Here is a 21,997-nt window from a genome sequence, read left to right as displayed (position 1 = left end):
ATTGCTATTTACCTTAATAAATTGTAAAAATAATATTCGAGTTATTATTAAGTTGAAACCAAATCTTCACACCATTCCAACCAATACAGTCACATGTGATAAGAAAAAGTCTTCACTCCAATAATGGGATAGAACTTTTAAAAAGTAAAAGTCGTAACTCCATAAAATAATTAATTTAATGCAATTTTTTTAAAAGGACTGTAACAACTCATTCAGTAAAACAATTAATTAATAAAATGCAAACAAAATATGTTTCAGAAGCAACTTGGTTGCTGTGGAAACAGTTTTTTGTTTCTACTGTAAAATTTTATATTTTGGAGTTACGACCTTTGCTCAATAAGCCGACGATATGTAGTAAAACGTACTAAACATTAGATATCACTACACACTACACTAATCTATGTTCATTAAATTACATATTCAACTGTATGGCATATATTCAACTATAAATTTACCAAACATATACTGTGTTCACAGGCGCTCATTGTTATAGTATTTATATTTTCTTCAAATAAAATGTGTTATGATGTATCACAATAGTAGACTACTGAAAATGCTATTCCTATATTTCCTCAAATTCTACAGACTGTAAAGGCAATCAATAAAAAAAAAAACAAGAAAGTAAAAATATTGCAAAATATGTCATGTGCGTGTTTAAAAGAAATAGTCTAAAAAATATGGTTTTAACTACTGCATTATTTTTTTAAAAATGTAATCATAAATAATATTTTTACTCTAAAACATTTCTAACTTAATTTTATTATTTGTGGATAACGCCTACGTATGTTGTATAATACTGTTTTAATTTGTATAACTTTAAATAAATGTGTATTGTATAGTTTTCAGTTTTATTATTATCGATTAGTGACTCTAAGTGGCTGTAGTAGTGTTTCTAGTATTTAAGATTACTACCATACATATAATGCTGAATAATAGTTTACGTTCTAAAGAGCTGTTTCTGCACCCTTCTAATAAACAAATTTAGACGAATAAAAAAATGCATGCTCATGCAGATTCCAGACGTTGTTCGAATATTCCGGGGAAACAAGACCGTGCTATCGACGTCTGAACGAAGGAAGCGCTTTGTAACAGAGATGCGCGATGTATCTGGCGTTCACTTGATTGATGTTGTGTTAATTAATATACAATCAGGCGCAAAACGCTGCTGTCGTGTTAAGGAGGTGGTCCCGCAAACTTTTACCCAACTGTTCAACGTAATCTTTAAAAGAGTTGCGTTTGGGGTGTGCTGCGAACATGGGGTGATTGATTGAAGCTTGTAACCCTTCCACCTCCTCCCCGAGCCCGTGCGTGTACGTGTGCGTGTGCGTGTTCTTGTTCTGCGAGATCCGTTCTTCTGTTCTGCTCTTCGTGTAGCTAATCACACATATGTTCGACGTGTTCATTCTCAAGTTTGTGCATCGAAAGTTTGAGGTAGTTCTAAAAATAATTTCAATACTGTATACAATTGTGGACACCTTTTTATTGGAAATGAATAAATAAAAACCACTCTTGCGTAGAAAATTGAAAACCGATACCAACAATAATACAGGAGTAATGAAAGGAAACAATGGTACCACCATTTCTATTTCTCTTGAAAACGTTCCTGTACAAATAAAACGTACCAGCTTTTATCCACGACAAATGTATAATTTTAATTCTAGCTTTATAATTCGCTCTATCAGATTTGTCAATTCCGGTCAAACAATCGATGATTATAACATTTGTTTGTCACCCAAATCCATCTTGACCTCAGATACTTTCAGATATGAATCTACAGACTCTACCGTGGCTCTTTGTTAGCTACATCCTTTACGAAAGAAAGGTCACGAGTTTGAAGACCTACCCTCGAAGGATAGATTCACCGACTTCGTAACATGCTGGAGTAATAACTGGCACAAAGAGTCAAATCCGATTGTGGAACTCCGCGATCTGCAGACCAATAGGGACACGTACATAGGGAATATAACTGGAACCTGTGCGAATCTCGAAATGCCGAAGGACAACTGGTCGATCTCCGACATCCTGACCCAATAAACCTGTCGGTTGTTACAAACAGCCTTAGTTGCAGATGAGGATCTCTTCCCATTGATAATTTAGAGGCTTATTCGAAGTCACGATAAACTCGACCGCTGCCTTTACTTCATTAAAGACAGAAAATTTATCTCTTTCCTAGGATCTGTACGGACTAGGGAACGTAGAAATACGTCCCAAAGTTGAGAGACCAGAATGTCTTCTTGGGCATGCCAGGATTTGGAGTTGCTCCTTCGTTTTCGATAGTAACACAACTAAGAATCTCCAATACGAAATGGCAAGATAGTAATGAGAGAGATTTTACTTAACCATTGAAAGGAGTAATATATTTCTTTGAAGCATAAATTGGTTGATCAAGTACTAAATACTGATAGCTAGCTGAAGGATTGAAGTATAAATATCAATATTCTAAGATCACATTCCACAATGCCTTGACATTCTGTATCATTCATTCAGGAAAACAATCGTACACCCGTCATTGATTGAAGTGATAAAAAATACAAACAAAGCGAAAAGACAAACGGCATGAGTGATTAGTCAGAAAGGCAGGACCAATTTGTAGCACAGACCGGCAGAAGCACGTGTCGTCCGGTGCGGCGACCGCACATAAATGACCAGTTTACCTGAACTAGTGCGGGGCGCAGGGTGTGATACAGATATCGAGGCCGTGTCCGATAGCGCGTGTCCACATGTGTCATGTGATGATGCGTGTATGTGTGATTAATGCGCAGATGACGTCGGAAATTCACATATCAGTAACTATGTTGTGTAGAATATTAATGTCGTGTGGTGTATCGATACCATTGCTCTATTGTGTCGACTGTCACACCCGTCCTGTCCCTATCGTGCCCGGCACACATTTCATGAACACATCTCTCTGGTGAGGCATCCTTTTCATCTGCATCAATTATAGTTAGATTCAAGATTAATATTAATAATACAGCCCTCTCGTTTTAAATGTTCCAAAATCGGGTTGGTTCGGAATTAATTGATAATATTACAATTGCTGTCAAGCTTTCCAATAAACAAGACTTTATGCATTATTGATTTGGTCTAAACGTGTTAGGCCCACAGTTCCTGTGTCTTCATGATATGTTAACCAGTGATAAGGAAAGCATGGGAAAGTGTTTGTCGACGATTTTCTTTTACGCTGCACTACGCGACGATGGGGTTGGCATCCTTTTCTGACTATCATCAAGCTTGGTTCAATGTTCGGCAATAATTGATAAGTATTACAGCTATTTCCAAAATAAAAATTACATTTCCAAAATATATTATAATTCCAAAAAGCGACGCTGTACTATGCTTCCTTCATCTGACTAACATTCTCCTCAGTTTAATGTCGAGCAAGATGCAAAACTTGTGTAATTGATCATTCCTGGTAAAAACTGCGGCCTCTTGTTTCACCCGTTTTAAGAAGCGAAGTGCACCCTCATTCAGGCCGGTGGAGAACATTTGTTTACGAAGTACTTATAGGAGAACTGGTGGGACAAAAACAGTGTGCGAATATCACTGTCCAACTGGATGGTTGTTTCTTTTGGAATTCCGGTTCAAAATGATGTTCAATTCGTTTATATTTAAATTGAATGTCCCCAACGAGAATACGCAAAAAAGAGGAAGGCGACATTTCAATGTCCAGTGCCGAGGCGGTCGCACTGAATCACAGACTGTCGCTCACGTGATACATGGAAACGGAACTCTGCTCGGATAGTGCTCGCTTCAAACATCATGATGCAGTGTGTGCCAAGCACTGTGATGCTGGTTTCTTTTGTTCTCTTAGGACAAGAACCTTAGAAAATTGCATCTAGTCCTATAATGACCTGTACGTTGCATCCGGAGTGACAGGATATTCTGGAAGGGTAAGGTTGGGGGTAGAGGCCGCTTTCTGTCGAGGTACATGAGGAAGAATTTAGGACACTAATTTCAAGTCATGTCCCCTCGGAAGAAGGGGAAGCCAGCTCTGAACCAGCCTCTCCAGTCAAAGCAGGCAGGGGGTGGCACACCCTTATGTCTTCGCTAGTAAGAACCTTTGCCTCTTAGGGAACGAATCCCACTAACTCAAACAGTCATCACCCGCAGTTGATAGGTCTAATCAAAATACCCTTGTACTCCAGATTCTCAACATTTGCAGTTTATAATGTACCAGTCCTGGACATCCATAAAGTTTCCCACATTTTAGTGAGACATCGGATTTTTGCTGTGCCAAGTTTGGTAACGTATAAACCAGCCAGAAGTGAACCCTCCTGGAGGATGGTTGGATCGTTGCATTGGAGCAGTTGCTTTACCCTAGAGGAGAACATCTTTAGACTGTCAGTCAAAGTCAGTCAAAGAAGCGACTTCCCTCGTGACATATACAAGATGGTTGGATATTAAAAGTACCAATTAAAAAAAAAAATTGAAAGGTTTCCAGCGTTCTCTCAAATTTGGGTTATGGAAAAAAGAGGAGAAACAAACAAAACGACTTCATAGTTTTGAATCTACTAGTTGCCTTATTGTAATTCTAATATGCGTATCATAAGAGCTTCACGTGAATCTTTGAACGTGATAACTCTAATTATCAACTCCAATCAAACCATATCAGTTAGCCATGTGTCACAAATGCCTGGCCTACAGTGACAAGGACGTGAAGACCCTGGTCGAGGGCACTGGACCTGCACGATGCCGTAGAAAACTGCGGAATGCGGACAGTTTACTGGACATTCTCGCATTCCAGGATAATGATTTATCAATTTGAGGTGGACTGTTGATCGGTGTGCCATTGCTATTGCCGGTGCCACCGCATTGTCCAAATGTATATACGGGTGATCGCAGACGCCAAGGCCAGATTCCTTTCTCTCAGCAGCTGCGTCTCTGGGCACCCGACACCCGTCACGACGTCTCCGACATTCGCCACACTCGGTGCAGTTGTCGCCTCTTCCTCACCTACAATCACATACCTCCGACCTTCGAGTGCCATGACCCTGGGTCCTCGTGCAGTAAAGTGAGAATTGGTTTATAGCAGCTTATTCTATCAAAGATCAAATGCTGCATTTGCCCAGAGCTGATGGACGTACACGAAAGAAAGATGTACGTGAAATATGTATACGTAGGAACCCCTTTGCTCTTTATTCACGTACTGACCTCACGAAGGACATGTGGACGAAGTGTCTAGCAAGAAGCGGCTCCTGCGAATTCAGTGATAATAGTGTACCGACTGTTGAAACCCATATGGGTGGACCAGAAACCCTACTAAAGATTCCCCATACACCAAGAGGATATGTGCATAGACCAATCAGAGTCAAGAGTTTGTTCACGATGATGATACTCTGTTAGCCCTTATCACTGATTATCGTTATGTTTATACAATCTCCCTGAGGTTTGATGAGTCTTCGTTTAAACAGATTTTTTGGGATTGGGCTTAAAGCCCTCATAAATGTCAGACTATTGTACAGTAGTCAAAACCAAGGAGGGTTAAATTATGGCTGATTTATATCTTCCAATTCAACCTACACTGGGTACAGCAAACACAGACATTTCACTTAAATCTGGGCAAGCCTATGAATGTCCAAGAGTGGCAAATCAATAACCGCAAATGTCGAGATATTGGGATGCAAGGGTAGATCTATACGTCTAGTCTACTGCGGGGGAAGACCGTTGGTAGCAAGTGTTAAATGCAGTTACTAGCTTGGATACAAGGGTCTTCACCCTGCCTGGAGAGGAGGTTCCCGTCTTCCAAGGAGATATGACAGATTATTGTCGAAAATCCTTCCTCATCGATCTTGACAGGAGGCGGCCTCTATACCCAAGCCTAACCATCCCGAATATCCTGCCACTCCAGAAGCACCCAAAAGGACCTTTTAGGACTAAACTGAATTTCTAAACTTCTTGTCCTAAGAGAAGAAAACGAAATCGGACTACTACTGGACTACATTATTTCAGACGTGGCTGTATTATTTACATCTCTAGGGGGGAGTATTAATTAGGTACACGTTGGACTGTCACTTTAATTGTATTAGTTACACAAGAGATAACTCATCCAGTGATTGAGTGAAAAGCTGGTGTAACTCAGATAGTAAATATTTGAACGATATAGTTACCTGGTACAGCCCTGGTGTAGGACCCCAGGACTAACTTGAATAATCCCTCAGACCTCAGGTCACCTCTCCTTATGAATGACAGTCACAATCCATTATCACTTGGCATGACGCAGAGTTTGACGCAGGCATGTTCAGTTTAAATGTGGCTCTATCTCATTTGTTGCGTCTACCGGAAGTCTGAGCATACCCTAATACTGCCAACTGCTTCCAGGGCAGAATTCTTAGATTATATGCAGTAATGTGTCGCAGTAATGTGGCCGATTTGTAATGGAGTATCACCAAAATTAGAAATAACAGTTTGAGCACTTTAAAAGTGTCAAATGTATGGCATTTGTAGCACATAAATATGTTTACTAATAAATCAATATATTTTACACACAATTATTGGATATCCATTTGTTAGTTAATGTTCTCATTTTAATTCAATAGTACAAATACAAAAGGTATGATTTATTACACTGAAATTAATTGTATGATAATTAGTCAGAGTTATAAGCCTACGAATAAAACAAAAGACAATGTTACTCTAATTAAGTCCAAAAAGTTAGGTATAGTTTATTCATGTTATATATTAGTGCAATAATGTAAGGTGTAGAAAATTCGGTTGCTCCACCGCGCTTAGATAGAGATCGTGTCAGAAACATTGTAGTTCACTCGAAGTGTGCCTGATGACATATCGAAAATGCCTCTTCACGTAATTAAACTAAATATTTATATTTTTTAGTCTAGGAGTTTGTGATGTAGAAAAGATGTAAAGAGTTCTTTTTGAGCACCTTCGTCACCGAATGCTTTTGATCTCTTCAGACGAACTTATCTCTGAATTCAAGGAGTCTCTGATAACGTCAGATTCCAGACACTGGACTAAGAGGAAGGTGAACTGGAGCTAAATTAAATATCACAAATAAAGTAAGTTTTACCAATACATTATGGACGATAGTTAAATGATATTAAAATAAATCTAATTCTTGATGATGGTTTGTTTTTTTTTAATATCTGAATATTGTTTAAAGCATATAATAAAAGAAATGCGTATGCATAATTAAAAATAAATATATATGTATACATAAATAAATTAAAGTATTTGCTTAATTTTATCTACTTATTCTACTAAATTTTTTGGTGTATACTATAGCAAATGGTTGCTTAGTTTTTTAAATATATGAAAATACAATTTTTTGTTAGGGGTCATGTTTTTTACATTTTCTTAAACACGCATTTTTAAAAATTTAATATTTGAATAAAAGAAGGCTAATTACTAAGTATACACATAGTGTTTATTCATTCATAATTAATGTTCAAAAATTTCAATAATAGTAATAATTTTATATATTTTTATTATATTTACTTTAAGCACAAACTTGTGCCTTTGTTAATAAAAACATAATTAATTATCACGACAGTGGGGTCTAAGGTCTGGCCACTATCAGCTGATATGAAAGCACTCGAAAGACCCGCGTAATGACGTGTCTGTCCAAATATGGATTTACACTCGCGTTACACGGGAATGGGAATTTTTTTAAAACTACGAGAGGACGCAACAAGAGAAATGTAAGCCTTATTATTTCGGTGAATGGGCAATATCGGTGTGTGTGGTAGGTGGAGTAACAAGCCGTGGAGTCCGCGTTGCGAGCTCCATTCGCGGGACCATTGAGTCGTTGAAAACATCCACGGCCTTTCAGAGGCCTTTATTGAACCGTTATTTCGGCAATCGCGTGTATATATGTGTGTTTTTATATCGAGCTCTGATTTTAATTAATGCGGAATACACAAAAATGGCTTTGTGAGCCGAGCCCCGCCGAGCCCCGCCGGCCGCCCAGTCGACTCTTTGTATTGAGGGTGCTTCCACATAACTACTTCTTTGATTTCTATAAGCGTTTTTTACTCCGACGCATTCATACATAATATATCATTTACATTACTCTTTTCATAATGGCTTTAGCCGGCTTTCCATTTGAATGGGATCATATTCGGTCTCTATAAGTTTCCATTCATTGCCCACGGCGTGGTTCGATTCTACCAGGTGCCTTCTGGTGCTCTGCAACTACAGCTGAGTATTACCCATCGTTCGCGCTTTGAGTTTTATTAGGATTTAGGATTATTATCAAAGTTATGTTGATTAATTACTTTCGTAATCGATACAATCTACTTAAACCTTTACAGATAATAAATCATTTCAATAATAAGAAAATCAAACTATCATTTCTACTCTATCGTTGTTCGAATACATCATTAACAATTTTTAAACCGCCCTTCTACTACTGTATTGGCTATATCTCTATCAAAGTCAATCTTTCAAGCTCTATCCCTAACATTGAACCTGGGTTAATGTACATCAGCTCACATTCAAAGGCAGCGTTACCGCCTTATCCCTAACATTGAATCTGGGTTAATTGTACATCAGCACACATTCAAAGGCAGCGTTACCGGCTCTATCCCTAACATTGAATCTGGGTTAATGTACATCAGCTCACATTGAAAGGCAGCGTTACCGGCTCTATCCCTAACATTGAATCTGGGTTAATGTACATCAGCTCACATTCAAATGCAGCGTTACCGGCTCTATCCCTAACATTGAATCTGGGTTAATTGTACATCAGCACACATTCAAAGGCAGTATTACTCGCTGTATCCCTAAAACTGAACCTGGGTTAATTGTAGGCATACATCAGCACACGTTCAAACGCAGCCTTATTTACTGTATCACTAACACTGAACCTGGGTTCATCTACATCAGCTCTCATTAAATAACAGCGTTACTGGTTGTATCCTTGACATTGAACTTGGGATAATGTACATCAGCACACATTCAAAGGTATCCTTACTTGCTGTATCACTAACATTAAACCTGGATTAATTGTACATCACCACACATTCAAAGATAGCCATATTTGCTGTAGCACTAACATTAAACTTGGGTTATCAGCACACATTCAAAGGCAGCGTTACTGGTTGTATCCTTGTCATTGAACTTGGGATAATGTACATCAGCACACATTCAAAGACAGCCATATTTGCTGTATCAGTAACATTAAACCTGGGTTATCAGCACACATTCAAAGGCAGCGTTACTAGCTGTATACCTAACTTTGACCCTAGGTTATTGTACCATACCACACATTCATAACCATTAAGAGTTTTTCTTCGACATAAATGTCAACGACTGTAGAATCTTGTAAGGTCGCACTCTCCAATTTTAAAAGTCTTATAATACAGGTATCTGCTAATATTCCGTTGCACTCCCAAACCACATCAAGCGATAGGAATATCCCCGACTCCAGGCGACTACTGTGACCGCGGTGGTGGATTCGTTTCGGACGCGCGAAGGCGAGATAAACACTTCGCGACCCTGTCAGAGCCTAAATTGTCGTTGATGTTTTGTCCGCGGAAGACGGAGTACCGACCGGACAGCCGCTATGAGGAAGCAGAGCTCACGAACCGCCGGGGGCCGACTTCTATCGGTCACTCACCCATTGAACAATACTGAAATGTAATTGACAATTTTCTCTTCTCTCCTCGGCAGTTCCACAACATGCGTACTTGTCCTTGTCTTTCCCACACCTCGAGTGGGATGTTTCGCCATGGCAGCGGCCATGTTCATCCGTTACAGTTACCCATACCGCTCCGACGTGCCTGCTGCTCCTCTCTGGTCCTGCTGAACCAGTACGTCTTTTATTCGATGTCTCACAATCTCCAAAGTAAAAAAACTCCTAAATATCAGGAAATTGTACACAAAACTTGCATATATTTCCTAGTACCATGTATAAAATGTTTGTATTGTATTACGTCAATATATTCGTGAAACAGCCCTCGCCCACTCACAGATCGGAACCAAACTAACCAACAAGGCAAACTGAATGTAATGAAAATTTCTCTCTTGTCCATACCACAACTATTGCTCAGTGTTAAGTTTTTTGAAAACACTCAGGATATTAAAGCCGTGTTATATTCATTGCCTAATGCCGTACAAGACAATGGTACATACGTTTCATCTAATTGGTAAACATTAATTAATTTATATTAAATTAAAAGTACTAAGTGCATGTTATATCGTTTATATTTTACAATTTAGAACTGGACCAATGTTATAATAATTTTATTAAATTTTAAATACTGAAGTATATAATAATAGTTTTATAATTTGGTCCTTAAAATGGGTTTTATTGAAGTAATTGTTCTAATTCAACCAACTGGTGGCTTGTAGAATATCAGAAAGCGTAAAAGTCTGTGTAAAGTAATGCGAACACATTTATCACACATTTACAGAAGTTGTCTTGTTTATTGGTTTTTTCTTTGTTTGAAGGTTATTTTTGACGATGGAAGGATTGTGAAGGAAACAGGATTTTTCAGGACATTTGCCATCGTTCAGTAAAACAATAAATCAGTAACACTACGTTTCGAGATCTGCAATCTGATCTCTTCTTCAGGTAAAGAACTAACCTAATACATAATATTACAAACTAGGTTAAAATAAACAAATCTTACCAAGGCGTTGTGGCACGCCTAAGTCAGGAATCACAACCTACATGTTTCTTTGTTTGAAGGTTATTTTTGACGATGGAAGGATTGTGAAGGAAACAGGATTTTTCCGGACATTTGCCATCGTTCAGTGAAACAATAAATCAGTAACACTACGTTTCGAGATCTGCAATCTGATCTCTTCCTCAGGTAAAGAACTAACCTAATACATAATATTACAAACTAGGTTAAAATAAACAAATCTTACCAAGGCGTTGTGGCACGCCTAAGTCAGGAATCACAACCTACATGTTTCTTTGTTTGAAGGTTATTTTTGACGATGGAAGGATTGTGAAGGAAACAGGATTTTTCCGGACATTTGCCATCGTTCAGTGAAACAATAAATCAGTAACACTACGTTTCGAGATCTGCAATCTGATCTCTTCCTCAGGTAAAGAACTAACCTAATACATAATATTACAAACTAGGTTAAAATAAACAAATCTTACCAAGGCGTTGTGGCACGCCTAAGTCAGGAATCACAACCTACATGTTTCTTTGTTTGAAGGTTATTTTTGACGATGGAAGGATTGTGAAGGAAACAGGATTTTTCCGGACATTTGCCATCGTTCAGTGAAACAATAAATCAGTAACACTACGTTTCGAGATCTGCAATCTGATCTCTTCCTCAGGTAAAGAACTAACCTAATACATAATATTACAAACTAGGTTAAAATAAACAAATCTTACCAAGGCGTTGTGGCACGCCTAAGTCAGGAATCACAACCTACATGTTTCTTTGTTTGAAGGTTATTTTTGACGATGGAAGGATTGTGAAGGAAACAGGATTTTTCCGGACATTTGCCATCGTTCAGTAAAACAATAAATCAGTAACACTACGTTTCGAGATCTGTAATCTGATCTCTTCTTCTTCAGTCGTAGGTGGTTAGTAGACGAATGAAGACGTATTGTGACCTGTATTCCGTAGTTCAGTTTTAATGATTAGTGTTTTGTATAGTTTTTTATTAAGTGCATGTTTATAGAGTTAGTGAAGTTGACTCTACACAACATGTAGGTTGTGATTCCTGACTTAGGCGTGCCACAACGCCTTGGTAAAATTTGTTTATTATAACCTAGTTTGTAATATTATGTATTAGGTTAGTTCTTTACCTGAAGAAGAGATCAGATTGCAGATCTCGAAACGTAGTGTTACTGATTTATTGTTTCACTGAACGATGGCAAATGTCCGGAAAAATTCTGTTTTTTGGTTTCTTGTAACCTATAGCTACAGTTGTACCTAATCTCAGGAGAATGGTTTATAAGGAAAGTCCAAGATGGGGAAACCCATATAATTTAAATTGATGGTTATAATTGGGATGGGGAAACCCATATAATTTAAATTGATGGTTATAATTGGGATGGGGAAACCCATATAATTTAAATTGATGGTTATAACTGGGATGGGAAACCCATATAATTTAAATTGATGGTTATAATTGGGATGGGGAAACCCATATAATTTAAATTGGTGGTTATAATTGGGATGGGGAAACCCATATAATTTAAATTGATGGTTATAATTGGGATGAACAGTTATACGATATATTTGTAGGAAGTGAAGTTTTCGTGGCTTGTAAGTTCCCAGTAGATTTATGCTGTTACAAAACATGTACAGTTTTTGACTGTATATACTGTTTATCAACGTATGTACCCTATATATATAAATATATATTTATTAATTAAAAATTTATTTAACAACAGGAACTTGCTAGTTACATGGTAATCAACGTCATTGTATCAATAGGGACCTTATTGTCACCAATACATACATACATTTATATATATATATATATATATATATATATATATATATATATATATATATATTAATTCTTATAAAAGTCCTTTCAGTAACAAATAAAAGTGCTCTGGGTCACACTCGGTACTCTTTCAAGTTGGAAATAGCTGTATAATTTAATTCTTAAAATCGAGAAAATGTCTTTTGGCATATGACACTATGCAATATGATTACACCTTCAATTTGTAATGGCCCACAACTATTTTCAGTGCAATATAGATTCTATACGTTTAGCTTACATATGTTCACCTGGTGTTTACTCTAACACTGTAAAGTCATCATGATGTCGATATCTAAACCATAATTCCCAATACTTTCGAAAAATAATAATGGCTAAGCAGATTTTAATTACACGAAACAATAACGGTAACAAGCAAATATTATTATTTGGAACAAATGCGTAGTTTGTTGTTTATATTTCATGGGTTTAATGGGCAATATGGGAGTGCCGACGGTCTAAGACTTTGGAGCGTGGGTTCAAATCCTGTCTGTGAACGAAACGCTTTTTACCAGTACCATCGACCTTGTACTGTATCGACTCTCCCCCTTATTCTGTTTGATAAGGTCCTCGCACAGGCCAGTGGCCCATGTGGTCGGACAGAATGAGGCTTAAAAGGAGATCGGCCTCTCCTTTAAATAAAAAAAAAAAAATAAAAGCCTATATCGGTATTTAGTGTTATAAAATTCAATAAAGTTAGAATTAGTTTTAATTTCAAATTCGGTAAGAAATCTGCTGTATGCACTGGTATTTTCCAGATGAAACAAAATAAAAACTCGTAGTTTTTAGGAAAAGTTAGGAATTCTGTAAATCAATCATTTTCTTTAGTTTTTATTGTTATTTAATGCAAAAAGTGGTATATTAGGTGAAGAATATGATGAGAAACTTGATTAGCCAACACCGAGCTGTGTACAGGTGAAGAGAGCCAAGCAATAGGCACGAGCCAGCTCCGAGCGACGGTCTGTCGTGTGCCGTTTGGCTACCCTATTATCGATGTGTATCGAAACCGACCGTAGCGAAATGTTGCACGCATGTAGAACCATTGTCCCTTGACGTGCGTAGATACCTGGCTTTTCCGCCAATCATCGAGAATTGAAATTGATCGGTGACGTGTGCAAGGCGCGCTCACCTGATTGGCACATTCTTGCCATTCGCTACGCACCCTGTTCGCTTGATCGGCTTTGCCCGTGCCGGCCGTTCGTTATCGGTTACACCAGTGTTTCCGACTCAAAGCTCCCTTCAGGTCTGTACTACTTTCCGCGGTGCCCTATCCTTCTTAACACTCCCTTACTTAACACCATATCACCCTGATCGCCTTAATAGAGTCGATGAAGAAAAACAGAGTATTGTGGCTTTATAATTATCATAATAATTATTCCACATTAATAACAAATTTTCCTGTATGCATATAATTTTAAAATAGTCACCATAAAAATAAAAATTTAATATGTGTTTTTAATAAATTATACCGCGTGTCTTAAAAAGCCCCCTATTAAATTTCTTATGAATAGAGATGGAGTTATTTACTTGGGGGGACGTTTTTATGATCAATTGAGGGAGTTTTTGGGTGTATGACAATTTTTGCCTCCCCCCCTCAAAATTCATTTGGGGGTAGTTCAAATTTTGTAGATATAGGAACCCCTGGCAAGTGACACCTCATTTTGAAGGTATTATAAAAAGAAGAAGAATTGCACAAACTAGAGTTCTCTAATGTTACTCTATCAAATTTGGTGGCCAATTAAAGTCTAAACTGTTTTATATAAACCCCACAATTTGAGTTACATTTAAAATATTGTAAGGAAGATAATACATTCACTCACTAGTTATTTTGAGAACTTTCGACACTAAGTCATTAAACAAGTTATTACAAGAACCAACAATTATCAACAACCCTGAAAAACATAGGATTTATAAGGTTTTGTTTCGTCCGACCGAAGCCCATCAGGATGTCCTGGGAATACCAATAGCTCGTTCTGCCATGTTATCTCTTATTGGTTATCAGTTAGTATGTGACACACATTCAGAAAACCTTTGACACAGTAACTGGAAATACCCCAAGGTAAATCATTCATCTCTATTCATAAGAAAGTTAATGGGGGGCTTTTAAGACCCCCCGTATAAAACTAAGCACAACGCACCGTTATTGATTTTTTAAGACAAATATTATTACTATTTTATTTTTAGACGTAGAGTAGTGAAAATAAGAGGCAAGCAAGTAAACTTCGAAAATTTTCTACATTAAAAATATTGTTTTAGTAATTTTATAAATGATTGATAATTTTTTACTTTCTACTTTACCTGACAGGTTCATTTTATACACACAAGATATTTTTGTTTTAGTGTTGGTATTTTCAGGTAGCATCGACAGAAAGTCCTTATCAATAAAGTTATCCACTACTACTATTTATTTATGTTTTACTGGCTTGGTTTCATTAATCAAATAATCTTAGATTTCGTGTGTCAGCTCAAAACCCTAGAAAGGGAATTGCCAACAGACAACCAACGAGAACTACTGTAGAATAAAACATTCCAGTGGTCACACATCCCATGTACTTACACATTTGATGAAAATGTTTTTTTCTTTTTAGGAGTGTATTATAATGTAGTTGATTGCACCGATAACAATATTAAGTATACTACGCAGTTCCTTACTGTGAGTGATGTTGAGTAGCCAATGCTTCTCTATAGATAACGCCATGGTCCCAATTCATACTGGTCGCTTTTGCCTGAACAAGAGCTTGAAGCCCCCTGCCATTAAACTACCACGATCCGTACATATTCCAACATATTTTTGCTTGTGAATGCAGACTCATAACGTTATCTAAAATACTGACAACCAGATATTGGCTTATCCACTGATTTGTTTACAAAATTAAATCTGACATAGCCACATTGGTGTTTCTGTAACTGACAGTAGTCTGGACCAACTTCAGTGCAAACTCCTTATCTTTTATAACAGAAGTAAAATAGCTGATCTATAATATTTTATACAATGTCATTCATCCCTACGACTGATTGTACCATTCAATAAGGATACTCTGTCGGAAACCAAGGCGCGCCCAGAAGGATTTCACTGCGCCCCGAGGCGCATTTTAGAGAACCACTGGGTTCCATTAAATCTTCAAGCCTATTCAGTTTTAATACTATATTACTACTTATGTTAATGTATGTACTTGTTATTCGTTTATGTTAAGGCGGTGAAATAGCTTTCCCGGTGGATGTTGTTATTTTTAGAGAATATATCGGTCACAGTCCTTCGTGAACCATTTGTAATGGAAGGAATAATAAAAAGACTCTCAAAAATAAAACTAAAATGTAAAAATCATAGACTTTAGAGCTCCTACTATCACTTTAGTTTAGCTCTAGTTCATCCTCCGCTCAGAGCAGCTTCTGAAATCAGACTTAGTGAAAGGCGTGACTCCTGGAATCTGTAGTCATGTATGTCTGAAGAGATAAAAAAAAATTCTGGAACCTCGTAGTGTGGAACATCGCAGTCTGGAACACCGTAGTGTGGAACATCGCAGTCTGGAACACCTTAGTGTGGAACTTCGTAGTGTAGAACATCGCAGTGTGGAACATCGCAGTGAGGAACATCGTAGTGTGGAACATCGAGTGTGGAACGTAATAGTGTGGAAAATCGTAGTGTAGAACATCGCAATGTGGAACAACGTAGTGTGGAACATAGCAGTATGGAACATCGTAGTGTGGAACATCGCAGTGTGGAACATCGTAGTGTAGAACGTAATAGTGTGGAACGTCGTAGTGTGGAGATCGCAGTATGGAACATCGCAGTGTGGAACATCGTAGGGTGGAACCTCGCAGTATGGAACATCGCAGTATGAAACATCGCAGTGTGAAACGTAGTGTGGAACGCCGTAGTGTGGAACATCGCAGTGTGGAACATCGTAGGGTGGAACCTCGCAGTATGGAACATCGCAGTATGAAACATCGTAGTGTGGAACGCCGTAGTGTGGAACATCGCAGTGTGGAACGCCGTAGTGTGGAACATCGCAGTGTGAAACATCGTAGTGTGGAACGCCGTAGTGTGGAACATCGCAGTGTGAAACATCGTAGTGTGGAACATCGTAGTGTGGAACATCGCAGTATGGAACATCGCAGTGTGGAACATTCTTAGTCAACGACTTTTTTTATCCCTTCAAACAAACATGACTCCAGTATCCGGGACTAAGTGTAAGTGTGCTAAGGTATCCTCGAACTGGACTGATCATTCACATTGAATCACCCTTCCCACCATAGCTAATTTAGATTTTTTTGTTGAAAACTTTTCTAGCAAAAAGGGCGTTTTGAAATGGGCTCTGTTGAGTTATCAGATAAGGGAATTTTTGTCTCTTTCGAGCTGTTATAACTATATTCAGTAATATTATATATATGAACTTGTGCTGCAGTGACACGGGCGTTCATTGGCCAATCAGTATCATGCGATCTAAGAGAACATGTGAGGAAATAGTTTAATTATTTCGAAAGACAACAAGAAAAATATTTTATTAAAACTATTTCATATTACTTGCGATAAAAAGCAAGTTCTTGTGGTAAGGTCACGGTTTCAAGGTCACTTAAGGGTTGTGTGGCTACTAATAATTTGTCAGTACTTTCGTTTCTCTCAATGTACAACTTGAGAGTGTGTGTGGACTCAAAAATTAAAATTAAATGTATGTATGCGTGACCCAATACACGGTATAACATGTGTTAAGTAGTAAGTAAATGAACGGTGTTATTAAAATTACATTTTACTTACGAAATTTTGCCTAATGGAATTGTACCCCAATACAAAACATCGCTCCACATGCCATCCTGGTAATAAGCAGATAATGAGCAGGTCACCATGTGGCAGCGCAGCTCTCCTCTACCATGGCCTTGGCAGAAGTCTTGTACACGCATTACGTGCTCTGGATCAGCCGGAGATAACTCAGATAAGGCGCGCCTCTTCACAGCAGCGAGGTACCGTTGTAGGCGATATGCAGCACAGCACTTACTTATGTTCTACTTTTACAAGTCGCAGATGGAATTCATTAGTCATATTCCGTGGAAACACACCGTATGGAGAGGAAGTAAATTCGCTTGGTAAGACTAGTGGGAAAACTGGCATCTACACGTTTCACATGGTTAAACGACATGGTAGCACTTTAAAATCGAAGGCTTGGCAAGATGGACATACCGGAAAACCAGGAAGCATATGTTTGATGCTGATAACGGTGCGCTTTGGAACATCAGGTTATCCATCTGGTGTCTAAGATAAAACAGCCTTAGTGCTTCTCTACTCACTGAGGGGTGTTAGTGTAAGAACTGTAAGAAGCTTCTCATAGTCCAGTAGTAATAATGCAAAAGACACACCGTAGTATAATCGGTTTGTAACCGCACTAGTGTCCCAGATCCAAAGGTTACACTGAGTCAAACCCGTAACACACTGTGAGTGCAACACTTGAGCCACTAAACGTTCGGCGGTATAGACGCGAGCGGCACGCTTCAGTAGAGCCGGTTTCCTGTATTTGCACCTAGTGTCCCAGATCCAAAGGTTACACTGAGTCAAGCCCGTAACACACTGTGAGTGCAACAGTTGAGCCACTAAACGTTAGGTGGTATAGACGCGAGCGGCACGCTTCAGTAGAGCCGGTTTCCTGTATTTGCACCTAGTGTCCCAGATCCAAAGGTTACACTGAGTCAAGCCCGTAACACACTGTCAGTGCAACAGTTGAGCCACTAAACGTTCGGCGGTATAGACGCGAGCGGCACGCTTCAGTAGAGCCGGTTTCCTGTATTTGCACCTAGTGTCCCAGATCCAAAGGTTACACTGAATCAAGCCCGTAACACACTGTCAGTGCAACAGTTGAGCCACTAAACGTTCGGCGGTATAGACGCGAGCGGCACGCTTCAGTAGAGCCGGTTTCCTGTATTTGCACCTAGTGTCCCAGATCCAAAGGTTACACTGAGTCAAGCCCGTAACACACTGTCAGTGCAACAGTTGAGCCACTAAACGTTCGGCGGTATAGACGCGAGCGGCACGCTTCAGTAGAGCCGGTTTCCTGTATTTGCACCTAGTGTCCCAGATCCAAAGGTTACACTGAGTCAAGCCCGTAACACACTGTCAGTGCAACAGTTGAGCCACTAAACGTTCGGCGGTATAGACGCGAGCGGCACGCTTCAGTAGAGCCGGTTTCCTGTATTTGCACCTAGTGTCCCAGATCCAAAGGTTACACTGAGTCAAGCCCGTAACACACTGTCAGTGCAACAGTTGAGCCACTAAACGTTCCGCGGTATAGACGCGAGCGGCACGCTTCAGTAGAGCCGGTTTCCTGTATTTGCACCTAGTGTCCCAGATCCAAAGGTTACACTGAGTCAAGCCCGTAACACACTGTCAGTGCAACAGTTGAGCCACTAAACGTTCGGCGGTATAGACGCGAGCGGCACGCTTCAGTAGAGCCGGTTTCCTGTATTTGCACCTAGTGTCCCAGATCCAAAGGTTACACTGAGTCAAGCCCGTAACACACTGTCAGTGCAAACAGTTGAGCCACTAAACGTTCGGCGGTATAGACGCGAGCGGCACGCTTCAGTAGAGCCGGTTTCCTGTATTTGCACCTAGTGTCCCAGATCCAAAGGTTACACTGAATCAAGCCCGTAACACACTGTCAGTGCAACAGTTGAGCCACTAAACGGTCGGCGGTATAGACGCGAGCGGCACGCTTCAGTAGAGCCGGTTTCCTGTATTTGCACCTAGTGTCCCAGATCCAAAGGTTACACTGAGTCAAGCCCGTAACACACTGTCAGTGCAACAGTTGAGCCACTAAACGGTCGGCGGTATAGACGCGACCGGCACGCTTCAGTAGAGCCGGTTTCCTGTATTTGCACCTAGTGTCCCAGATCCAAAGGTTACACTGAGTCAAGCCCGTAACACACTGTCAGTGCAACAGTTGAGCCACTAAACGGTCGGCGGTATAGACGCGAGCGGCACGCTTCAGTAGAGCCGGTTTCCTGTATTTGCACCTAGTGTCCCAGATCCGCAACTCGCGGCTGTGTCTGCCTCACTATGTCATTACCGATTACGGTCCCCCTCCCTCTTTAAAATCAATCTATCGTCGTGCCCAGTCGTCCGTCTCTTGCCTTGGAGAATCAAAATAATTGAGACACGCCATCCCATCACATCGCCCAGCTCAGGCGGGCGGACTCAGACACTGGCTTCTCCACCGCTCCTGTTATTACCGCATGCGGGTGGGCTTACGCGGCGTCTCTGACTTCACCTCGGCGTACCTGATATTCTGCCGATGAAACCAGTGCAACTGTTGAGAATCAGTTGATTATTTATGGTTTCCCGTATCTTAAATTCTGCTACCTAAGAAATAACAAGGACTGCTAATAGACAGAATTATTAATTCATCCCATTTATTTGCAAAAGATCATTAAATATGTACCGTTGAAAAAATTCTCAATGCTGATCTTTTTTGCCATTAGTTGATATAGGTTATACATTGCTTTAAACTTTTAACTCAGAAAGTTATGTATTGTTCATTTTCTACTGAGCATTAACTAAACATTTTTGTATCCTTTTAACACGAATTAGTTGCCACCAAGGCATCAATGGTTGGAAAAACGTCAGAAATTAATATAAAAAGACGTTTTTTATAGATAACATAGTCATGGATGTAACATAAAAATACAATCATTTGGATTTCAAAGAATCTCAAAAATTTGTAATGATTTATTGATTAAAATATTGTTATACGAGATTTTATATACTATTACATACATAAATTTACATTGATAAGTTTTGTTTTGCCTATAATAATATATTAAAACATGTTATAATTAAGAGATTATGATTACAAATTTGTTCAAGAATAATGTTGGCAACACAACCAAATTGTGAAATTTTACCTAAAACAGTAATATTCGACCACTGGAATATGAAGAGCCATTCAGCATTTTGAGAAATATCAGATTTTTACCTACATCACCCTAAATAAAAATGTTTTAGCTATTTATTTAAGACATCATTTTCCATTCTACCTTATCAGTACTTAACATTTAACCCTTTATATACCAAATCAAGCTTTTAATTAAATAACAACAACTAATAAAACATGTTGGTACCTTCGAAGGTATCTGTTTTACAAATTCCGCATTTGATTGCTCTGAAAAGAAAAACTGTAAAAAGTGTTGACAATATTCGGAAGGCAAGCATGTAAGCACGCACTACAACTACAACGCACGTTCCTCGTACCCTAGAGGAGATGGAAGTCTACGATCAGATCCGGAAGTCCTGGTTACATCTCAAGCCTAGAGCAAGTTTCATCTATACATGTTGACACGCTTCGCGTCACAACTTGCCCCTTAGTTTATCGGTAGGGTCACAGCCAACCTTTTTTGTCTAACCGAGACCATTCCTAAGATAAGTTATAGTCACTGGAAATGTTCCGATCCCTCAAACGAATTCCAAATCATTGAGTGTTTCAAATACAAGCGAAAGAGTGGTTCAATCGGTTCGTGGCAGGATTAATGCATTTTATGTTAGAGTAATAGTCCTTTGAGATAACTTTGCAAAATGTAGAAAATGTAGACTCATTTATTAATCCACAAACGAGGAGTAAGATATTTAAGCAATTTTTAATCAGACCCAAAAACAGTTGTAGATAATTTTTTACAAAATATGCCTGAGTAATTTGCATAATATATAAATTAAATAATTTTAAATGAATTTACATAAACAAATAAAAATAACAAGTATTAACAGTTAAATCTTTTAGGATTAAATTAATGGGAAATCTTTAAAAGAAATATTTTTGTATGAATAAAAACATGTGATTTCCATTCGGCCTGATCATAAGACGACCCTAAATTCTATTTTGGCTACCTGGCCTAATGTACTAAAAGAATGCTTGTCTATGTTTTCTGTCTGAATAAAATGCATCTTAAAGCACTGTGACCTAAATTTTTTTCAAAATTCAAAATAAATTATCCCAACTCAAAGTCGATTGCATCACCTTAAGTCTGGAGCCATTCAAAAAAGAAAGGGGAAAAATCGTGGACCAGCCTCCAATGGTGTTCTTGTCCAACGAATTTGTAAGGAATATCGGTAATCAATATATCCATTCAAATCCCGTGGACACACTTATAATCCGACTATAGTCATATCAAATAGAGAGTGCAGCTGGACCTAGGTAGTTGCACACTAAAACACACGCTGGCACACGCACCATAGTGTTACCTATTAGTTACGTAGTACTATAGATTTTATTTATTTGTAATATTATCCTAAAGTGATTAGCATATATAGACTGTAAACGTCACAACGAGAAAGTGATACAAAGCAACGCATAACGTAATGAAACTGTCATAGACTATTGTTTAGTCATGAGTATTAAGATGTTGCTGGCCTCAACCCTCTGCGCTAGCGCGTGTGGGGGTGCGTGCGTGCGAGGAGAATGACAGGCCCTTTGGCCGCAATCTCTATTCGATAATACTATAATTGAATTTATATACTTTATGTCCAACCGTGGGAATTGGGCTAGCTCGTTTCTATATTGGTCGTTCGCAATTTTACATATATTAGCATGTGAAGTACGTTTT

This window comes from Homalodisca vitripennis, chromosome X, assembly GCF_021130785.1.
Source record: "Homalodisca vitripennis isolate AUS2020 chromosome X, UT_GWSS_2.1, whole genome shotgun sequence".
Lineage (NCBI taxonomy): Eukaryota > Metazoa > Arthropoda > Insecta > Hemiptera > Cicadellidae > Homalodisca > Homalodisca vitripennis.
Note: the sequence above shows the minus strand (reverse complement) of the source record.